Source organism: Schistocerca nitens, chromosome 5 (assembly GCF_023898315.1).
Source record: "Schistocerca nitens isolate TAMUIC-IGC-003100 chromosome 5, iqSchNite1.1, whole genome shotgun sequence".
NCBI lineage: Eukaryota > Metazoa > Arthropoda > Insecta > Orthoptera > Acrididae > Schistocerca > Schistocerca nitens.
Window position 1 is genome coordinate 59,071,899 of NC_064618.1, and position 23,828 is coordinate 59,095,726.

Below are 23,828 nucleotides of genomic sequence, written 5' to 3' on the forward strand. Positions count from 1 at the left end.
TTCGTAGCATAGTTTTCGGCTGAGAAAAAAATGCGGTGCACTACTTTCTGGGCAACCCTCGTAGAATTAGATTCCACTAAATCCCAATTACATTAAAATAATGTTGCAATTTCGGGTAACAATCTCACAGAAGAAACATGAGCAGTGTGTAATCGTTGTTCTGAGGGAAGATTCCCTTCGTAGCATTGCGGGTCGCGAGCAGATATTCGGCAGTGTAGCTCCTCCTCAAACGTGTCTCACACACTGTTCCCGAGCAGCTGTTATATGAAAATAAAAAACTACCATTTCTATACTCATTTATCAGACACAAAATTTAATATATAGTAGATCTGCTTAAGCGGCTTTTACATACAATAGGTCACCGATTACAGGTAGCATATACCACCAACAGTTTCGTGATACTACAAGAGCTCCTATAAGGTGCTGCTTCCTAGGTCAATCATATCTGAAGTTCCTTTTCCATATAGTTTTAGGAAACACCGACCACGGCTCACTAATCGCTAGCCTTTGAAAATAGCCGATTTGGGCCAGACCACCACATATTTAGTTGGATAAAATCAGGGCCACCTTAATGCCCAAGCGGCACAAGCCGTCGCTTGGCTCAAGAAACCCAACAACTGTAACGCATCCACACAGAACGTATCACAATTTTAGCGGCTATTTGGGGCGGCAAGCTGAGAGGGGTGCCGAAGTGCAAGATCTGTGTACAGTGCGTATCAGAATTAGTAGCGAAAACTGGCACGGATGGATTTGATTTCGTTTTGGTTTAGGGCGCAAAAACAACTAGGGTCATATGCGCCCATGTCAAAACAGTGAAACACGAAGACAAAGAGAGGAGTTAAAAGCGACTAAATGTAAATCGCAATCGACGGAAGAGAAGAGAACTAAAAAAGGGACGCGGGGAAAGATCTATAAAGTACGCCATAGAGAAACGGAGGCACAGTATTAAAATTAAATAGCCTTCGCCACATTGATACGACGGATAAAAAGTAAAACGGGGTCGTCATCCCGCGTGTCATTCACTAAAACGGCCGATAATTCAGACGTCAAACCCCATTCCGTCATAAAATGGCGGACAGTTAAAAGTTGAGCGCAATGCGCATAAAGTGGTAGGGGGACACCACTAACAAATGGTGAGGGTAGAAAGGCAGTGCCCAGTGCGCAGCCTGGTTAAAAATGACCTCCTCACAGCGGGAGGGCCGACAGGAGGTTGTCCAAGATACTGGGAGAGGCTTAATGACCTGGGGCTTATTCCCATCAAGGGAAGCCCATTGGCGATGCCAAAGTGACAAAGTGACACCACGTACTGACGGACGGCAACACAGAGACCATCGGAGGGAACATAAGGACTAGTGGGTGGAGGTACGAGGACTGCAGCCTTGGCAGCAGCGCCAGCAACCTCGTTTCCTGTCAGACCGACATGACAAGAAATACACATAAGCATCACAATGGCTCCATCAAGAGTGAACAAGTGACAGTTTTCCTGGACCCGTTGCACTAAGGGATGGGTGGTGTACAGTGCATAGAGGCTTTGAAGAGCGCCGAGAGAGTCTGGGCAGATGACACAATTGAGAAGCCTGTGGCGCCGGATGTACTCCGTGGCATGATACAGGACGAAGAGCTCTGCTGTAAATACTGAGCAGTGTGGCGGAAGTGGATTGCGTAAAACGGCGGAGCCAGTGACAAAGGCACACCCGACATTGCGGACAGTCCGAGATCCATCAGTGTACACAAGGGGAATATCGCGGAGTTGCATGCAAAGTTCGTGAAACTAAAGGCGATAGAGCGGGGCTGGAGTAGTGTCCTTATGAAGTGAATAAAGGCCAAGGTTAACACGAGCCGCTGCACGAAAGCAAGGTGCTGAAGGGTTCACACCCACCAGGAAAGTTGCAGTTAGCGTGAAGTTAAGCTGCCGGAGTAAGAGCCTAAAGCGATATCCAGGAGATTACAGAGAAGAGGGACGCGCCCCATACTGGCGATCAAAGGAGTCATCGAAGGAGGAGATACAGGATGGGTGGCCACACATGGCAGACAAAAAGCATGCATACCTGGCTGAGGAGAAAGTCACGCCGGTAGGACGGTGGTAGTTCAGCAGCTTCTGCATACACCCGAGTGGAAACAAGAGTGTCCACAGATGACAACAACTTTATAATTGCTGCTGAGTCACTGCAAACACAGAAGGAATAGTTGTACCTATTGCAGTACACATTCAGGTAACAAATAACACAGTAACATAATTCATTGAAAAAACGTAACTTCTGCATAACAAAGAAACATGATCTCGTAAAACTTAAAACAAATTAGGCACTCGTCGCAACTACGTAGATGAATTGAATTACATCACTTCCACATAACAAAGAAACATTAGCTTGTAAAATTGAATACAAATTATGAATTTGCAAACTGAGTCCCAAACATCAAATGCTTTGCTGTACATGTTGACATATTTCTTCAATCCGGAAAAACTATCAAAACTTTAAGCATAACAAACAATCTATTGTATCTGTCACATAACACAACTGCAATTCACAACTTTGCGCTTTGAGCCAGTTCATACATAGCTGAAGTTTTACTGACCATAACATGGCAAAACTTCAAGCAAATTTTCAGGCAGAATATTTTCCTAACATTCTGCAGACATGTCTGCTGAGGAATTACTGCATTCGTTTTGTTGAATGGGGTGTTAACGGCGGTTCTTTTTTTTTTTTTACTTTGGAACTGTATGAGAAAAAATATCAGGCGTGGAATTGGACTTCAGTTTCCTCTTGCCATCGACCCTCAGTTTCTCCCATTGGACGTCAGGGAATGTTGCTATAATAAAGAAGCGAGGGAGAATTGTAACTTGATATCATAACAACTACACTGAAGAGAGCAAAACATAGCCAGAGAAGAAAATGAACTGTTACCCTGCCAAATGTATAACATATACGGGACAGGGCTGAACTTTAAAATGTTTCCAACAAAAGCGCTCGCAGCTTCAAATGAATCCGCGGTAGGAACAAAACTTATAAAAGGTAGAATAACAGTCATTCCTTGTAGCAACGCAGATGGTACCCACAAGCTCCCCTTGTTTGTCATTGAAAAATCTAAGAAGCCAAGGGCACTCAAAAATTTAAACTTATCTTCCTTGCTGCATTATTACCGCAATCAAAAATCTGCTTGGATGGACTGCAACCTTTTTAAATACTGGTTTTTCGACGAGTTTGTGCCACCGGTCGAAAAAGACTTGAAGCCAAAAAATCTGCCTGTTGGTGCTCTACTGCTGTTGGATAACGCACCATCACATTCATCTGAGGAAGATTTGGTGAAAGGGGACATAAAAGCTCCCTTTCTGCCTCCTAATGGGACCTCATTCATCCAACCAATGGATCAGGGCGTTATCGAATGGTTAAAAAGGCGATATCGCAGAAAGTATATCAGCTCAATCTTGGAAAATTCTGAAGGAGGTCATAACTTATTTGAGGCAATGAAATCCCTGAACATCAAAGATGCTGTCTACACAATCGCTGCAGCATGGGATGAACTGAAACCTGACACACTGCGGAAATCGTGGCGTAAGCTTTGGCCACAAGTTTTGACTGAAAATGAGCATATCGAAGATGAGCAAACCAACGACGCACTGGAAATCGTTACAGATCTACAAAGTCTGGAGCCGAAAGTACCTGCCAATGAAGTTGAAGAGTGGATCAACGAATGTGACAAAGACTGTGACACTTTAGAAGAGCTAAATGACGACCAAATTGTTGCCGCTGTTAGCCAGGAAACTGTGAATGAGGACTCGGACGGCGAAAGCGATCCCCACACCCGGATTTCACAGAACTATGCAAAAAACGCTTTTGACATCGCCCTTCAATACATCGAGCAGAATCCAGCTTACAGTAGTTTATTTCTTTGTAAAAAAATTCTTTTTTGTATACAATGCTATAAACATTTTTTAGTTTACAGTGTATATCGTTTATGCGTTATTAAGTACAGTACAGTACTGTAATTTGTTTGTCGTTTCTCCTTTTAAAATCAATACATATTGTAGGGTGTGGAGACGTTTTTTTAGTTAATCTATTGTTTAACACTGTAAAAACACCTTTTAATTTACTGTAGACGTCTTTTATTTCTTAAATCGTTTAAGTTATGTACTAGATGTCTTTTTATATTTTTTGCAATAAATATCAGATTTTTCGGATAATCTGACCTTTCGACCATGGTCCCGGTCCCGAAGGTGACGGATTAGAGAGGTTCTCCTCTACATCAGGATATAAGTTTCGTTCCTACCACGGATTTATTTGAAGCAGCGAGCGTTTTTGTTGGCAACATTTTAAAGTTCAGCCCTGTCTCGTCTATGTTATACACTTGGCAGGGTAACAGTTCATTTTCTTCTACAATTTCTTCAAAATCGCCAAATGGTTTCATCACAAAATAAATTCTTACTTGATTTCGAATTTAAGCTCTCACGCATAACTTCCATGAAACAAGAAGTTCAACTTAAATTCAAACACACACACAGCGTATAACTGAATTGTAAACATCACAAATATCTTCCACTCGTTTCGAAAAGTCTTCGCGGCAATAATCCGACTCGAGAAAGCACTGCGAACATACGACTCGAGAGAGACTCGTCACAAATAAATGGCGTCGCAGGTGGTCAGCCAATAATGCACGATTTCATCTGTGGGCACTCTTTGTAGACCACACTTGTCCTACTTCAGATGTCTAATATAATTACCCACTACACAATTTTTGTTTAATAATTCAGAGAATCTTATGGGGGTTCAGGGCTTCATAGCGGTACTTGGAAAATTTAAAGCCAAACAGTAACGTCACAAAAAAATGGCTCTGAGCACTATGGGACTTAACTTCTGAGGTCATCAGTCCCCTAGAACTTAGAACTACTTAAACCTAACTAACCTAAGGACATCACACACATCCTTGCCCGAGGCAGGATTCGAACCTGCGACCGCAGCGGTCGCGCGGTTCCAGACTGAAGCGCCTACAACCGTAACCTCACACATAACAGTGATCTGAATAGAGAGCTGTCAGACTGGTATTCAAATTTCTTTCCACAACCATTTTTCTTTAATAATTTCAGTATTAAGAAATACAGACGAAGCACTTGTGCACTTCAGCTCACGCGAACAATGAGCGGCAAATAAAGTGTTTCGGGCTGACGAATGGAGTTTAGTGAATCAAGTGACTGTGTCGGGGAGGAGCAATTGGACGGTAAGGTTGTATGATGGGAAGTCTTAAGTTTAACAGATTACCTGCACGACACACATGTAACTGTCTTAATGTATTGCGCGTCTGAGAGCGATGCGTAGTGGAGAGTGTTTATAGGAAATGTATTTTCGTATGTGATTGTAATCTATCCAAAGTACTCTACAAACACAGATTCTGACTATTACGAATTTAAACTGTGTTATGAGTGATGATGTAGATGTCACTTTATTCTATCACTCATTAGCAGTTTGCCGGCCGCGGTGGTCTCGCGGTTCTAGGCGCGCAGTCCGGAACCGTGCGACTGCTACGGTCGCAGGTTCGAATCCTGCCTCGGGCATGGATGTGTGTGATGTCCTTAGGTTAGTTAGGTTTAAGTAGTTCTAAGTTCTAGGGGACTGATGACCACAGCAGTTGAGTCCCATAGTGCTCAGAGCCATTTGAGCCATTCATTAGCAGTTTATAACCTTTGCTGCTGCGTGTGCAGTTTATGAGAGCAAAAACAGTTGGAATTCCTATCAGAAATTTGAAACTTGACTTATTTACTCACGTTGAGAGCCTTAACTCACGTACCAGAAAGTTTCTTACAGTCTCGCTTCAAGAAACACGAACCTGCGATGTGAGTGCTGCTTGTGTGGATGAATGTACATAGATGACATGAGGTCGGTGGACAATTAGAAACTTCGTTTTTGTCTCGATGTTGTGAAGAACAACTAGGCCCCTCGCTCGGTAGGCATTCACAGTATAAATGAAGAAGGTCGCGTGTAATCAACAGTAATACAGCGGAGGAATGCACCGGATGTTGTCGGCACTGTACGCTGACTCTTGTTTCCATTCGCTTGCAAGAGTTCATTATTTTTGAAATGTGTGTTCTGTTAGTATTGTATCGACATAGACTCATCATAATTTTGGATTCATGTATTGATAACTGCATGATTTATGTTTTTCTTGTCTGGCGGAAGGGTTTTTGCATAATTCATTTTTATTGCAAAGGCATTATACGGTGTGTTACAAAAAGGTACGGCCAAACTTTCAGGAAACATTCCTCACACACAAATAAAGAAAAGACGTTCGTGGACATATGTCCTGAAACGCTTAATTTCCATGTTAGAGCTGATTTTAGTTTCGTCAGTATGTACTGTACTTCCTCGATTCACCACCAGTTGGCCCAAATGAAGGAAGGTAATGTTGACTTCGGTGCTTGTGTTCACATGCGACTCATTCCTCTACAATACTAGCATCAAGCACATCAGTACGTAGCATCAACAGGTTAGTGTTCATTACGAACGTGGTTTTGTAGTCAGTGCAATGTTTACAAATGCGGAGTTGGCAGATGCCCATTTGATGTATGGATTAGCACGGGGCAATAGCCGTGGCGCGGTACGTTTGTATTGAGACAGACTTTCAGAACGAAGGTGTCCAGACAGGAAGACGTTCGAAGCAATTGATCGGCGTCTTAGGGAGCACGGAACATTCCAGTCTATGACTCGCGACTGGGGAAGACCTAGAACGACGAGGACACCTGCAATGGGAGGCAATTCTTCCTGCAGTTGACGATAACCCAAATGTCAGCGTAAGAGAAGTTTCTGCTGTACAAGGAAACGTTGACCACGTCACTGAATGGAGAGTGCTACGGGAGAACCAGTTGTTTCCGTACCATGTACAGCGTGTGCAGGCACTATCAGCAGCTGATTGACCTCCACGGGTACACTTCTGCGAATGGTTCATCCAACAATGTGTCAACCCTCATTTCAGTGCAAATGTTCTCTTTACGGATGAGGCTTCATTCCAACGTGATCAAATTGTAAATTTTCACAATCAGCATGTGTGGGCTGACGAGAATCCGCACGCAATTGTGCAATCACGTCACCAACACAGATTTTCTCTGAACGCTTGGGCAGGCATTTTTGGTGATGTCTTGACTGGGCCCGATGTTCTTCCACCTACGCTCAATGGAGCACGTTATCATGATTTCATACGGGATACTCTACCTGTGCTGCTAGAACATGTGCCTTTACAAGTACGACACAATATGTGGTTCATGCACGATGGAGCTCCTGCACATTTCAGTCGAAGTGTTCGTACGCTTATCAACAACAGATTCGGTGACCGATGGAATGGTAGATGCTGACCAATTCCATGGCCTCCACGCTCTCCTGACCCCAACCCTCTTGACTTTCATTTATGGAGGCATTTGAAAGCTCTTGTCTACGCAACCCAGGTACCAAATGTAGAGACTCTTCGTGCTCGTATTGTGGACGGCTGTGATACAATACGCCATTCTCCAGGGCTGCATCAGTGCATCAGGGATTCCATGTGACGGAGGGTGGATGAATGTATCCTCGCTAACGGAGGACATTTTGAACATTTCCTGTAACAAATTGTTTGAAGTCACGCTGGTACGTTCTGTTGCTGTGTGTTTCCATTTAATGATTAATGTGATTTGAAGAGAAGTAATAAAATGAGCTCTAATACGGAAAGTAAGCGTTTCCGGACACATGTCCACATAACATATTTTCTTTCTTTGTGTGTGCGGAATGTTTCCTGAAAGTTTGGCCGTACCTTTTTGTAACACCCTGTATATTAAATGTGAAAAAAATGTATCTGATATTTTTTAAAGTCCAGCGGTCGTTAACTTAATATCGCTGATCGTTAAAAGAGTCCGAAATATGTTTGTTATTGTAATGCAACAGGTAAAAGTGAAAACTTATAATTAACTAGAAAGGAAAGAAAAGCGATTGCTAATTCAAGTTTTATTGATAATAGAAATATTAAACGTGGATTTGGAATGAACAGTAGCAGGTATATTTTATTTCCCTGTTCACCTCAATACCGGATGTAAATTTCCCCAATAACTTAAGATTTCTACTAAAGAATTCAGTGTTTCTTCTATACGGTAACAAGTCAAGCCTGGCTATGACAAACTTCCTGGCAGATGAAAACTGTGTGCCATACCGAGACTGGAACTTGGGACCTTTGCCTTTTGCGGGCAAGTGCTCTACCAACTGAGCTACCCAAGCACGACTCACGGCACGTCCTCACTGCTGTACTTCTGCCAGTACCTCGTCTCCTACTTTCCAAACTTCACAGAAGCTCTCCTGCGAACCTTGCAGAACTAGCACTCCAGAAAGAAAGGATATTGCGAAGACCTTAGCCACAGCGTGGGGGATGTTTCCAGAATGAGCGGAGTGTGCGCTGATATGAAACTTCCTGGCAAATTAAAACTGTGTGCCGGACCGAGACTCGAACTCGGAAAGCTTCATATCAGCACACACTCCGCTGCAGAGTGAAAAATCTTATTCTGGCTATCACAAAAAACAAAGGACTTTGAAAATTATAAACGAGTGTCATTGTAACCGAGATTCGTAATTCCAGTCTATTCTGGTGCAAATGCAAAAGACAAATTTATTTAGCCTTGCTTCATTTTACACATGGTATTCACTCTTATGCTTACTTGAATTCAGTATATACAGCAGTATGTCGAGTACTCACCAGACTTCCTTACTTAGGAGTGAAATAATCAGTCATTTTACTCTGCTATCTATTTGCCCAATAAGTTCTATGTTCACTTTTTCATTTGCAATTTCACTGCTCCCTACCCTAGATTCATAGGATACATTCACAATTCTAATCGCTTGTAAAGCGCCACTCACAGTATTTCTTTGTTCTTCCTCTTCTTCTTCATCTCCCTCGCTCTCTTCACGGTCACTTCATTTGCAATTTCGTCTTCAGTTTGCGCTTCGGCTGTAGCAAGGCCCCTTGCGGGGCCGCCCGCATTGCCACCCGCGCCGCCCACGCCGGTCAGCCCGCACGCTATTCTTTCGTTTCTTTCGTCAGTCGACTCGACTGAATCGAGTTATCGAGTAGTTGTGCTCTCCTATGTAGCAGGCGCGTCCGCGTCGGCGTATTTTATACTTTTCTGTGAGGCACACAGGTAGCTAACACATAGCTACGAGAAAAGTTACAACCGTTCTAGTGATCTCGATCAGTTATGAAGGAGAATCGATTTAATGGCTTAGATCTGTTGAACACTCACCCTGACATTGATGGTCCTATCGACGATGTAATTAACCAATTTGCCAGGAAGAATAGGAGCATAGAATTTATCATTTAAGGAAGAGAACCACAATTGTAACTTTTTTATATCATAAGATGGCATTGTCTTGTGTATAACAAGATCAAGTAAAACTTTCTTAAACCGTGCATGTGACTTGATAATTTTTTATTACGGTAAAAGTAAAGGTAGCTCAAGATACCTGTAGCACCCCCTCCTTGTGATTTTTATGTATCCGCCACTGGATCCAGATGCATTCTTCGGTAATGCATCTGTGGCATCCATGAGTATAACAGAATAATCCTGCTTTATCTCAATGCATTGTATCACTTTCAGTGACACGAGCTTACGATAGTGGCATTTCAGACTCCTAATTACTACTGGGGCTGCAATAAGCTTGTCGTATTTGCAGGAAGAAAAACATGATTAATATTCTCCACACCAGAGAATGCAGGACGTGATTGATAATTGTCAACAAGAACCAGTCTACTCCTTTTCTGGTCTACGCTCCCGATCCCAATGTCTTATTTCAGCTTCAAAGCGTTCACGTGTTATGCAGTACTATTCATTAGCATTGTAGTACACTGACAGGCTTTTGACATGTATAAAAACACCTAGGTTTTTTTTATTTACCTCTCACAAGCAATTTTTTTTCTCAGTTAGCACAAACTACAACTGTTATTCGACCTTTTCATGGCCTGGCACCAACACATTTTTCGTTTTAGAATTTCAGAGTTCTGTCAGGTATCAGTTTAAAAGACTAAAGATGTCACAGCCTGCTTATCTTTTCAAGAATTGTAGGGAACACGGTAGTGAAACACTGATTGCTTGTTTTAGTATTCACACTGTAGAGTTCACCACTCACTTCACCAAAAGTAATGCCGTGACGTAGCTAGAATACGTCAATCCAGGCACTGCTCCACACAAATTCCTCATCTTTAAAAATCTTGGCAAATTCTTCTGCTATCAGCCTATGGAGAGGTTAACTAACGGGTACATTGACGCTACTCTGTTGCTTAAACCACTTAAGCAGCCCTTCATCCACATCGCTCGGTTCAGCTTTTTTTTGTAACCGCTTAATTTTAGTTTCATTTTGTTGAAATGTAGTAATAATTTTATCCTTGTTCTTCCAAATCGTTTGGCCTGTGGAATTTCCGTGGTTAAACTGACGACACACGTCAGTCTTTTTAGCACCATTCTCGATTTCATGAATCACTTTAATTTTTTTCCACTATTAAGAAGGGACTTCTTTTACTGGCCCATGCTACTCTGAAATGCTAGCGCTACGTAACAATTTGTTATAGAAACTGACATCATTGTACTGTTGACGAGTTCTGTCACTGTCTCCACTAATGTAGTATGAATACGCTACGGTAACATTGGAGGTGCAGAGTCTATACTACAACTATTGTTGACAGAAGTAGAGAGAGAAGAATTTGCCCGGTTGCCATATTACAACAGTACGTTGATTCTTGGTTCAAAAATGGCTCTGAGCACTATGGGACTTAACTACTGTGGTCATCAGTCCCCTAGAACTTAGAACTACTTAAACCTAACTAACCTAAGGACATCACACACATTCATGCCCGAGGCAGGATTCGAACCTGCGACCGTAGCAGTCGCGCGGTTCCGGACTGCGCGCCTAGAACCGCTAGACCACCGCGGCCGGCGTTGATTCTTGGAAAAGCTTGTTGCTAACTGGGGCTGAAAATGACGTTATATACGAGGTACATGCATATACACTTATCGAATTAAGCAGGGATGGAAAGTATGTTTCTTACGACGAATGTGGCCGTACCGCATAAATCACGACCCCAGAGCCGAGTTGTCGTTGTAACTAATCTCGTTATAAAAATGTTCATCTGTATAGAGATGAAAAGTTTATGTTTATTGCTAAAATCCCGTATCAAAATCAGACAAATAATTTGGATTGAGTTCAATTTTAAATGTACTGAAACAGCAATATTCTCAGAGGAACAAGGGAGATATGTTTTCCACTTTTCTAGTAGCGTCGCGAGGAAGAACAGCAGAGGCTATGGGGAACAGTGAGACGTAATTCGCTATCGTGCACATGGGTGACATCTTCGTTGTTTGAATCTTATAGAAGGATGGTATATGATATATATTATATTCCGGTTTATAGAGAAGAAAAACGCAGCTTTAGTGAAGCATAATTCTTTAACTTGGTATCGCCGAACTCGTCCATTTCTTTGAAACGGAGAGTATAAAAAAAAAAAAAAAAAAAAAAAAAAAAAAAAAAAAAAAAAAACCTTTCCATTTTGTAGTATGTGGAAGAAAGCAAAATTAACTGAAATTTTGTAAAATAATTATTTCAAGCGGAAATACGTATTTCCCTCACTTTTTACTAATAAAAGTGTTCAGAGTGTATTACCTAACAGAAGCTAGGTAAATGATGTCACACATGGTGAAAATTTTATATACTTACTTACTTACTTATCGCGAATGGACCCAGAAGGATCACGCAAAGCTTTCTGACGTCGTTTCTTCCATACTTCTTTCATTCGTTCTCCATGTTTTCTTTTTCTTTCTACTGTCCATTTTGTTCCTGGTCTCTTTAGTGCTTCCTTCTCCGACAATACATTCCACTTTTCCACCTTATTTCCAAAAGTTTTTCTATCTTTGACATCTTTAAGTTCAATATTTGCTTTTTGTAAATCTAATTTTACTTGGCTAATCCATGGTGTTGTTGATTTGACTTTTTCTATGTAAGTGAGAATTCTGTTGGTGAGTCGTGTGGGGGGAAGTCTAGTGACATGTCCATAAAATTTTAATCTTCGCCTTCTTATGTCTGCTGCCAGGTTTGATATAGTTTCTGTGGTTCTTCTTGATTGTATCCGGTATCCTTCTTCTGTTAATTTTGGACCTAAAATCTTTCTCATAATTTTGCGTTCTTCTTTTAGTATTTTTTCTAAATCACATTTTGTGTGGAGTGTGAGCGTTTCACTAGCATATAGTGCTGCTGGCTTAATTACTGCGCAGTAGTGTCTGATTTTTGTGTTCGAGGAGATGCATTTTTTATTGTATATTTCATGTGTCATACCATATGCTCTCTTCATTTTCTGCTGTCTGATCTTCTGTGCAACTTTCTCTCCTCCGGTTGGCTCCAAAATTTCACCTAGGTATTTAAAATGTTTTACTCTATTTATTTTTACATATTTTGTGTTCAAACTGTGTATATGGAATTTCGTACAGAAAAATTCTGTCTTTTGAAACGAAATTTGTAAGCCTACTTTATCCGCGCATTCCTTAAGGATCTCTATTTGTTTGGTGGCGATTTCTTCATCATCTGCAAGTATGGCCAAGTCGTCCGCGAATGCTAAACAAGATATCTCCACGTTGTCTTTGGTTCTACCAAGATGGATTGGTTTCCAGTAGGATTGATTTTTTAATTCTTTTTCCCATTCCTTAATGACTTTATCCAGGACTATATTAAACAAAAGTGGAGATAGCCCGTCACCTTGACGTACTCCAGTTTTTATGAGAAAAGGTTCAGAGATTTCTCCCCTGAATTTAACTTTAGATACAGTGTCTGTCAGTGATTCTTTGATAAGCCTTAGTGTTTTGGAGTCAAGTCCAAGTTCCTCTAAAATGTTAAACAAAGATTGCCGGTCAATTGAGTCATAGGCTTTCTTAAAATCTACAAATGTACAAATTATGGGGGCATTTCTAATTGCTTTGTGTTTTAATATTGTCTTTAAATTAAATATTTGTTCTATGCATGTGCGACCGGGGCGGAAGCCTGCTTGATAATCACCAATTTGGCATTCCAGCTGCTCTTGTGTTCTTTTCAGCAGGCATGTTGAGAGAATTTTGTAGGTGACTTGTAAAAGTGAGATTCCCCTGTAGTTATTGACATTTGTTCTGTCTCCTTTTTTATGTAACGGGTGAATAAGGGCACATTTCCACTCCTCTGGTAATTTTTCTGTTTCCCATATATATATATATATATATATATATATATATATATATATATGTGTGTGTGTGTGTGTGTGTGTGTGTGTGTGTGTGTATGTTGCAGCCATTCAGAATTGAAGAGAACGTAACGGGTTCGACCGTAAGCAGATCATGTTGTGGTGCTGGTCCGATCTGTGTTGTGTGATGGGTTGTGATAGAAATCTGAGTGCCTTCAACGAGTGATACAGAGGAAACTGCCTAGCACGTGACGTTTGATATTTTTAACAAGTGTTTGACGTTTTTACTCAGATTAATTCCATTCTTAGAAGTGAATAGACAACGGCTAGTAAAGCTCACATGACGTATATGCGTATTATAGAGAGTCTGTGTTCGAGAGCTGAGTGTGCTGCCTTGAGTAATACACGAGTTTCGCAGTACTGTTCACCGATGCTCGTCTGGTCGCGAATGTGTATATATAATGCGACTATCTCGGAATCCTCTAAGTTAATATCGCGTTGATAGAGTGATTCAGTAGTTTGTTGTGTTAAGAAAACCTTAACAGGCGTCTGTAGAAACGACTATTTAACTTTCGATTGTGTATTTAATTTTCCATGGGTTTCGCGAGTTCATATAAAGTATTTTGGATACACGATTAACCTGAATTAGTGGCTCCCACAAAGTTTACTTGGATTCTGGTGTTGAACACAAGTTACTTTGATCAGAAATAAGATTTACGTGTTAGGATTTAATTAGAGGACGCAGAACATCTTAGTATTTACCAGAATAGTTGGGTATTTGTTTGTGGACTTCCCTGGGGTAACGTTTGTCTTACAGCAAACACAAGTCCTGTGAGCATAAGTGCAGCGGCAGATGAACTCGTGCTTTTAAGGGCGGGCAGGGGTGTTTGCAGGTCGCTGCTTCAGTGTGTCACTCAGCTCTTAGTGACTTCCACCATCCCAGCTGGATATAAGCCACCATGCCCTTTTGGATGCCTGAAAGTGTGCTGGCCACCAGAGCAAACAGTTCCCTTTTCTAGAGACGCTGTCAGTGTTACTTCCCACAGCTTGTGAACACAGATTTCCGTATTTCTTTGTTTCCCACCAGTCACTTATTCTACCACTGACTTACATAACACTTCTTCTCAACCATAAGGTAATGACACCCAAGGAATAGTATGCAGCAGAACATTGTTTTCGTTCCAAGCGTGCCTTTCTCCCATATCAGCTTATTAATTTTCCAGAATTCCTATACATCCAAGTGTTAAGCAGAATGCTACCTCCTCCCCTTCATGTGGTACTATTTGAAAAGTGTCTTTCCTCTTTTACACCTTGTTGCTTTGATATTGGTGTTTAGGGCCCTTAAGATACCAGAGCAGATGACACAGTTGTATTTTCGACTGCATCTAAAGTGCTACATTGAGTTTACAATTACACAGGACTCAAGTCAGTTTTTGTAACGATATCTGGAAGTCGACCACATAAACGTTCTGACAGGGGCACATACAGCTTACCACATGAGTGTAAATTTATATTTGATTTAGTACTCATCAGTCTTATCATTAAACGTAGTTCCTCTCATTCAGCTAAGAGGCTAATTGCAAGTTGTGCCTTGAAACTACGCATCGTGAATCTAATACCCTCATGGTGAATCGAGTCCATGTTCCTCAGATAGGATGGTCATGAAGATCCATATAAAATATAGTGATGATCCTTCGCATGACCAAAATAATACTTCGAGCATCCGTTGTAAGTCACATTCAAATAAATAGAAAATATCAGCTAAGTGATGTAACTTCTGTGATAAAGATTTATGAAAAGCTTGATACCAGCAGCTTTCGATCTATTACGATAGCCTTGTAAGCGAAGCTTAAACTTTTTGAGACGCCATGCTTAAGTCCGCAGGACAGAACAGGTAGCTGGAATTGTGGAAAGGAGCCAAAAGTGGTCTGTCAGTTACACTCAAACAATACAGCAAAAATTTTTGAACTTAGTTACCGGCTGAATAGGCTACACTATCTTATGCCTTATGCCTTAAATTAAAAACTGCTGAATGGCATTAACCTAAAATTCAGACTGAACACAAAATATTTAGAAGGCAGAAGGCCTCACGTAAGTTCTATAACTTGGCTGAAGGCCCAACAAATCTAACACTTGAAATGCAAACAAGTTTAACTCAGACGGCTGAAGGTCCATGATTTAAGACTGCTGGTAGAATTAATTAAAAAAAAATACAAGGCAGAAGGCCTTATCGTCAGTTAGGCTTAAGGCTCCACACAATCTAATACTTGAATGACAAGAACTTTAATTTAAAAACGGCTGAATGCCGATTACTTAAAACAACTAAAATAAATTCTAGTAGGCAGAAGGCCCAAAGCTTTATCTTTAAACAATATTTTACACAGGCTGAAGGCCCAAACAATATAAAGTTTAACAAGTAAGGAATTTAAATTTTAAAGCAGATGAAGGCCCATTATTTAAAACGCAACTAAAAGCATACTTATTCAAACCATCGGCTATAAGCCATTAAAATACACAATCAAACACCAATAAGAAAAGGCAGTACAGTCAGCGGCGCTCAGTAGTTTCTGGGGGTCGGTCTGCACTTGAAATATTAACGTTCGCTTAGGGGAGACTGGTAGTCGGCCCAACTATATCCGATCCGCCGGCAACCCAACCAAGAGACAGTCAACGGACCCACCAGGAAGACGACTGGCTTTCTACCGGACCAGTGCACAAGGAACTCCAAAGCCAAAACGTAAAAGACGTAGCCGCCCACAACCAAGTATGCATAAGCTGTCAAAGCTACACACACGTGCTGGACAGTGACAAAACGGTGAGGAAAGGAAACTGCCTGAATTTTACGTCAGCGGCCGGGGCAGGTAACCGGAACGCTGACGGACACAATGCAGAAAATTCCGCTGGTAGACTTGGACTTCAAATAACCAAAATATAGTTAAACTCCACCGGATGATGGTCAAACTTTCGCCAACTCGAACACTCACTGTGGCTCGCGGAAATACCCCAAATAGCCAACCACGAAAACCAGCGGCACAATGTGAACAGTCTGGCTTCGACAATTTTATCACCACTCAACTTTGACGTCCTGGGTCGGTGAGCCACGAACCCCGTAATAATCGGAACAGCTCCCACACACTCCGACACTGCGTAAAGATCGCCAACGAGCCCGACCTGCTGCGTCGCGCGGAGATTTCCTGGCTGATCCACACCAACCGACCGACTCCTCGCACACCACCACGGAGACAGCACTCAAATAACTGAGCAGTCGACATCAGAAGCTAAGCCACACACAGTTTCAAAAAGACTAGGACGAAGAACGCAACCAGTGCCAAAAGCAGTGACCGAGCAATGACACGGCCGAACCACGAGTTGAGACACACACTGCCAACTCATAAGCGACCGGCGAGCAAATACGCGTCGTCCGGTAAGACGACCAACCGACGATCAACCAAGACCATCGCCAGTTCAAGTCATGTGGACCAGCAACGGTCGGGCGAGTCATGGCTATCTAAGCATCACTACTACTCCAACCCGACCGACTTCCGCCGCGTCCCAACTCCACGACTGCCAGGTCCGAACTTCACTGCACGCGCCTTCCAGATTGCTGCAGACCCGAAATCACTCCCAACACACGACAGCCGGGAAGTAATTGCAGTCAGCAAAGATAATACACCAGGGCTTATATCGATAAGCGCCGCTGCTGCCACCCACGGGCAGGCAAGGCGGCAACTCAGTGACACCAGTAATTGAAATTAACATAAGGAGGTGGTTGCACAGTAAAACCAGGACGTCAGATGAGATATGGCACGAACACGAGCCATGCACAGATCACCTTCTTCTTACTACATTTCTTGTAAAGCAAAGAAATATTGTAGCATTCCACAAAAAAATGATAACTACTACACTACAAAATACATTCTGCTATAGTTTCTAAAAGCACATATTTTGCCATTTGAGTAGGAACTGTATGCTACAATGAAATTGTAAAGAACATTGTGTAAAGAGATGTTAATTTTTTGTTTATTAATAAAGCACTGAAAATATTCTGTCAACAAATTTGTACATATGTAGAACCTAAAAAATTAATTATAAGCAAATCTGGGCGATTTGAAATATTTACTTTTAAATGCCCCACAAGTTCAGTAACATAAAACATGTACATCTACTTGATTACTCTGCTATTCACAATTAAGTGCCTAGCAGAGGGTTCAATGAATTTGGATTTATGATGGGAGAATGTAATTTTCTAGGATTATTGAGATTACAGATTATAAAATGGAACTGTTTATGAATGGACAGGTGGAGGGCAGGAGGAACTGTCACATTTGCACCAGTCGATAGGTAGCATAGGGAAGAATATGAATCTTGTTTCGTCGTTTCATGTACTGATGTAAGAAATTGAACATATGCTTTTACTCTGTCTTACTTTGCAGTATGATGTTTAACTAGTCCTTGTGTCAATAAGTAACAATGAGTGATCGCGTAGATCATTGCTCAGGACATTTTATCGAATACGTTACGTATGCTGTCAGTATATAGCTGAAGTTATTTTCCTGTTACTGGATTCTGTCATGGTACAGTTTAGCTTATGAAATTTGACAGTAATTATTAAAAAAGTTTCATTTGTGGTCCAGATACGCTCTTGAATTTTAGTATCATTATGTTGGTTTTTACATTATAGAATGCTGATTTTTATATACATAGAGAGATTTTTAATTAATTTGTCACTCTGTATTGAAAATAAGAATGAATTAACATAGTTTAAGTTGTATGTAATGTTTTGAACAAATTGATGAATAAGATATGGGGTGTTTTAAATAATTTATTATTCTGTTTTAAACTTACAGTTATGTAAACACATTGTATCTCAGCGAGTACAGACAGGGTTCTGTGCCATATAGCACTGTTCCACTGTTCATTTGTCGGTAATGTACGATTTCTTCATCTTTTCCGTTTGTCCATCCGCCTATCTATTTTTACTTTTTTTTACACTCTCTGTAGTAATCCAACTACACTTTACTGTTTCAATGTTATCTCACATTTTCTAGAAACCTGATGGCAATTAAACTTATTTACTGAAATGTGTCTGTAGCTTCTGAACCTGAACGGACTTCTTTCCTTATCAGTCTTGTCTGACACTGGGCCAACACATAACTTCTGTTACTTTTATTCAGCTAATGTGTTATAATGTTATTGGCAAAACTGTAGCAAAGTTGAATTATAAAGCATAATAACAGCCATATTATATACCAATTGTAAGTAGGTTGTTTAGATTTTTATATTGTTAACGCCATGCAGCGCTCTGTATGAAAATCACTGGCTGTGCTGTGTGCAGTCTGTGGCTTGTTTGCATTGTTGGAATTTGCTATTGTAGTGTTGGGAAGTTGGCTGTTAACAGCGCGTTGCTTCTCAATGCATTTCTTCCAATTCATCACAACTCGTTCTCTTATATAGCTAACTCCCTCTTAAGCTAACTCAAATCTACTGAGCTCAGATGCATAAACTACGGGACAAGGCAATGCAGCAGAAAAAAACAATGAATACAAACAGCAATGAAAAAATGCAGATTGGCAAAGCTAGCGGCAGTAAACTAAATCAGCAAAGCAAATGCAACATTACAATTAATATGAGCCAATGAGCCAATGTGCAGCAAAAAAAAAAAAAAAAAAAGAAAAGAAATCAGTAGTAAAACTGGCTTAACAGAGTAATACAAAGTGAAATTCAGTAGCACTATGCTTGGCAAAGAGCAGCAGCAAATACTATAACTTATACCTAAACATGGCAAAGCTCAAGCACAAAAAATATTACTGTAAAGATAACCGTGTCTAATACCTATGTCACATCTTATTGTCTATGCAATTGAAGTGGAGCACCACAACAACTTATTGTAATAAAAATATTACCATGTACTTGAAAAGAAAATTATGTATGCAGTTACTGTTACTAGTCCCTTCTTATTGTTCTTTCCTTTCCAACTGCTCCTTTTTTTGAAGAATGTGGATCATAAAATTATTATTTAACAGATCTGTTGACAGGAAGTTTTCACATTAGCAAATGCATTTAATTTTATTTTATAAAACCAATGCTGCAACACAGCGGGAAACCAGATATCAAATGAAATAAGCAACTATGTACAAAGCAATAGCCATGTGGCATTTCATAAGTCAGTAGAAATTCTCTCAACTCTCGTAGAAAGACACTTGTCATAATCAGGTGTGCAGATGTAAGAATATTTCCCTTCAATTCATAAGCATTTCAGTAAGTAGCACAAAGTACGTGCTCCACAGTATGATCATATGTTTCCAAGTAATAGCGTGTCATATTTGTGATTCTTTCTAGAAAGGAATGTCAATAGCGAGGTTAATGGCCTCCTTTTTTTCGCCTAATGGCTTTTTCTCCAGGCAGGTGGCACAGCTGGGCGCCCACGACGCATTATGTGAGGGTCACTTAACTTTCTTAATATTTACGACAGCAGTGACAGTCTCATATAAAAAAAATTTCACAGGTTGAGAATTTGCATTACAAATGTGTGGACACAAAGTCCTATAAATATAACAGTGTCCAAAAATTTTCTGTGGCATTGTAATACATTCACGTATTTACACACATTTCATAACTCTTAAAAGTACGATTCTTGGTTTCCAACATCCTTTTTCACAAATCAGAGTCCCTAACCACCACTCATTATTCCTTACGTTATTATACATATACATATTCGTCGAAACTTCTTCAATATTTCATCATAATAAATACATAGCATAATCAAATTCCTCATACAGAATCAGCTTATTTATCATAAACATACCTCAACAGCATAATACACATCGTCGTCGTAATAATATCATAACACCTCAGTCAAATCTCAAAAACGTCGTAGCTTTCTGCAATAATTTCAAAACCTAAAAAAATTCTCTGCTCATTTCAGTAGTGTCATCTACCTCAAACGTACTTTAAAAATCATGAGCACATATCAAATACATCGTTCAAAGCTCTCATAGTATCACAGTGGTTCAAAAAAAATATGAACAGTTCACAAAGTACAGACAGAATACCATTTCGTAATTGTGAAGTTATCCAACTGTGCAATTACGCAAACATGTGTCACTGATGAAGCAAAAAAAAAAAAAAAAATGTTTGTCTCTCGCAGTTAAATGATCAGATAGCTGTGTAATTCTGTGCTAGAGATATATGGTACCGATGTGTAAAGTTGTATAAGCAAATACCATATTAGCTATGGCTCCTTGTGCTTGCCAGACACATGGTACACAAAGTAAGCATGTACCCTCAGGTGTTACAGATTACAGCAATGGAATGAAATGTATCATGGAAAACTTTCTTTGTAATTCAAAAATCCTTAAAAATAAATGGTTTAAGTACAAAATTAATCACTCAAACGCGTGTCCTGTAGCGCTAAATGTGCGTCTTGCTGTAAGATAATTATGTGGAAGTGTCGTAGTTATCGTCCTCTGTAAACAAAGTTCTGCTGAAGTCAATGTACTCGCCTCATCATAAGCAAAAATGAAATGCTTTGCGTATAGATATTGTACTTATTACGCTTATTGCCGTGATGAAAGTATTGTACTGTAACGTATTGTTGCGCTACGGAAAAGGCTGTCTCATTGTAGCTATACCACAAAAGTTACTACTAAAACATGTTTTACTTTCCAGAAAAATTTAGAAAAACTGTGCAGATATAAAGGAGATACAGCACAAAAGCAACAATGTAAATTGTGTCACACATTAGCAGCGTCGTGATATAATTGTGTGGCTGTCAAATAAACCACTGTGTCATCTGCTATCTCTCAGAAAGTATTTTAAATCCAGAATGTATTTTCAAGTAAATCAAAATGTTGCATTACAACAATACCGGTATATGTTCTAAGTATGTGAGCCTTATAGTCATTACGTAATCATACAACTAACAAGCAAGAATGTACACACACAATAACACTGTGTCGTCTGTTCACTGTAACAATGCATTCATAATTACTGTCTAAATAAGTTGGCCAGGTTTTTGACTGGATAGTTAACTTTAAAACATTGTTGCATGTTAACAGTTTCTAAGTATGACAAAGCATATTAGTAACGTGAAGTGAAAAGTTTTATGGGAAAGACAAAGTTAAAAAGCAGATTGTCTTTCAATAAACGGTTTTACATGTGAAATGTGGTGCAAGCCTTTACTCTTCCTACTATGCAGAGCTCCAGCTTCAACGGAATTATCATGTGTTATATGGTACATTGGTAAAGAATGCTCAAATTTTTCTCAAGGTTAGCGTCTATGTTATTTTTCCCTGAACCAGCCGGCGCACGTGGCTGCCTGCAGTGCGAGTCATTGTGTGCTATCTCTTTGTTGGCGTGCGTCCTTATTGGGATTAGCAGACCTAACTTCTGCAATAACCTTGACGAGAAGGCCCTGCCCTGTTTGAATCTCGCCAGTTCTCATGAAATTCCGGTCTGTCGTTATAATTATATCGTCTGTCGTCATGTCGGTAATTTCCGTAATTAATTTCTTGTCGGTCACGTGGTGGAGAACTTCTCCCTGAGTCGTAACTGCGCGGAGGACCGTTGTGTCTGAAGTTATTCTGTCTCCCTTGATAGATATTGTTTTGGTTCCCATATTGTCTGTTTCTATGGTTGTCTCTGTCATATTCATACGGGTGGTGTCTGTTTTGGTCACGATTTGCATTGTAAGAACAGCCTTGTCGTGTCCAGTTTTTATTTCTGTCATCGCGATCCGCGATTGTCAGTGTCAATTTCCAATTCTTGTAACAGTCCCTGAAAAGCTTCAATGTCGTCTTTGCAACGTCCTGCCGAAATAATATGTCGTAAATGTTCAGGCAATTTGATTAAGCAAATGCGGATGAGTTGTGAGGGGCTGTATGGGTTTGAAAGATACTGATTCTTATGTAACATATCTTCGAAATATTTGACAAGACTGGAAAATTCCGATTGTTCGAAATGTTTCATCATTATGATGCTATGTTTTACTCGGTCTTGTGTAGCTTGAGACCAATATGCTGAGAGGAAGGCATGATAAAACTTTCCTTCACTGTGACAATCGTGAATGACCGATCGCATTCTTACAGCTGGTTCATTCTCTAAGTAGCCACACATAAATTCTAATCTGTGCTCTAATGACCAGTTGGGAGGAAAACAATGAGAGAATTGATGGAGCGATGCTTGTGGATGATGTCGTTGCCAGATTTCTTAAATGTTTTGAATTTACGTGTACTACTGAACAGCTTATAGTCAAAATCATCGCGTCGGCGAGTCGCATATCTGTCATTGTTACGTCGTGTCGGCGCTTCCGTCTCAAAATTCGGTGCACCTTGCCAATTTCTTTCATAATTTCCGAAATGCCCTGTGTTATTATTCTGTGGCTTTTCCGTATTTCTAAGTCCCTCTTCCCGTGTTGGAACGCGTCCTCTGAAATATGTAATTCTTGTATTACTTGTGCCAACTGATCTTGTACTTCCCGTATTTCTCTTTGGTGTTGCGTATTAATTTGATTCTGATTTTGTTTGAATTTCCTAATTTGTTCGTACTCTTCTGTGTCATTAAAGACTACCGGTCTTGTGTCATTCAGATTATCATCTACCTTCGTAGATAAATTATTTAGCTGATCCGAAAGTTCCACTACTTTCTCTGATAATGAACTAATTTCCTCCATGTGTCTTTCTGAACCAATTTTCAGAGTATCTACTGTGTCCTTTAAGTTTTCCTGAGTTTTTGCAAGTAGCGTAACCGAATCGGGAGATGCAACTCAGTCAATTTTAGCTTACAAGGTGTCGTGATTTTCATTAACAATTGTTTGCAGTTATTTTATGGCTGCCTCGTGATTGTGTAATGTATTTTCATGCCGAGAAAAATAGGTTGAAAATGATAACAAATTTGTGTTTTTACGTCATTACAGACTTTTTGACATTTCGATTCGATGTTATGTAACTCGGTAGTTAAATCTTCACGTGTTTGTTCAAGCGTGGTGTCTAACTTTCGAAGATTTTGTTCCATAGTGTCTAACTTTTGAAGCTTTTGCTGTGTTTGTCTCTGATTTTGTTCCATCGTGTCTAACTTTTGAAGATTTTGTTCCATTGTGTCTAACGTTTGAAGATTTCGTTCCATTGTGTCTAACTTTTGAAGATTTTGTTCCATTGTGTCTAACTTTTGAAACTTTTGTCCCATTTGTTGTATTAATTGTAATAACAATGCACTGATGTCTGAAACATGTTCCTCAGCCCTTTTTGGAGGACCGAAAACCTGAATCTGCAGTATTTACAAGATTGTGTCCTGTCATTTCGGATTACTGAAGCGAGCTAATGCCGACCGATCGATCGATAATGCTTTCCTGCTCACTAATTGTTTCACTGTCTACACCATTATTTGCTGCCCGCTCCATTTCCCTATGCACAATTACCAAATTACTAGTTTGAACATCAGTTAATTCATTACACAGTGGCGGTAACACACTGCTTTCGTCTTCACTGTCATTTCTCAGTTTACTTTGGAGCCTATATTACGTTTTTCACACGCCATTATTGTCACAATATTTCACGTGATAACACAGAAAAAGCACAATTTGAAGAGCAAAAATAAAACAACACATTAACCTAGTACTGAAAATAATATCTCGTTAA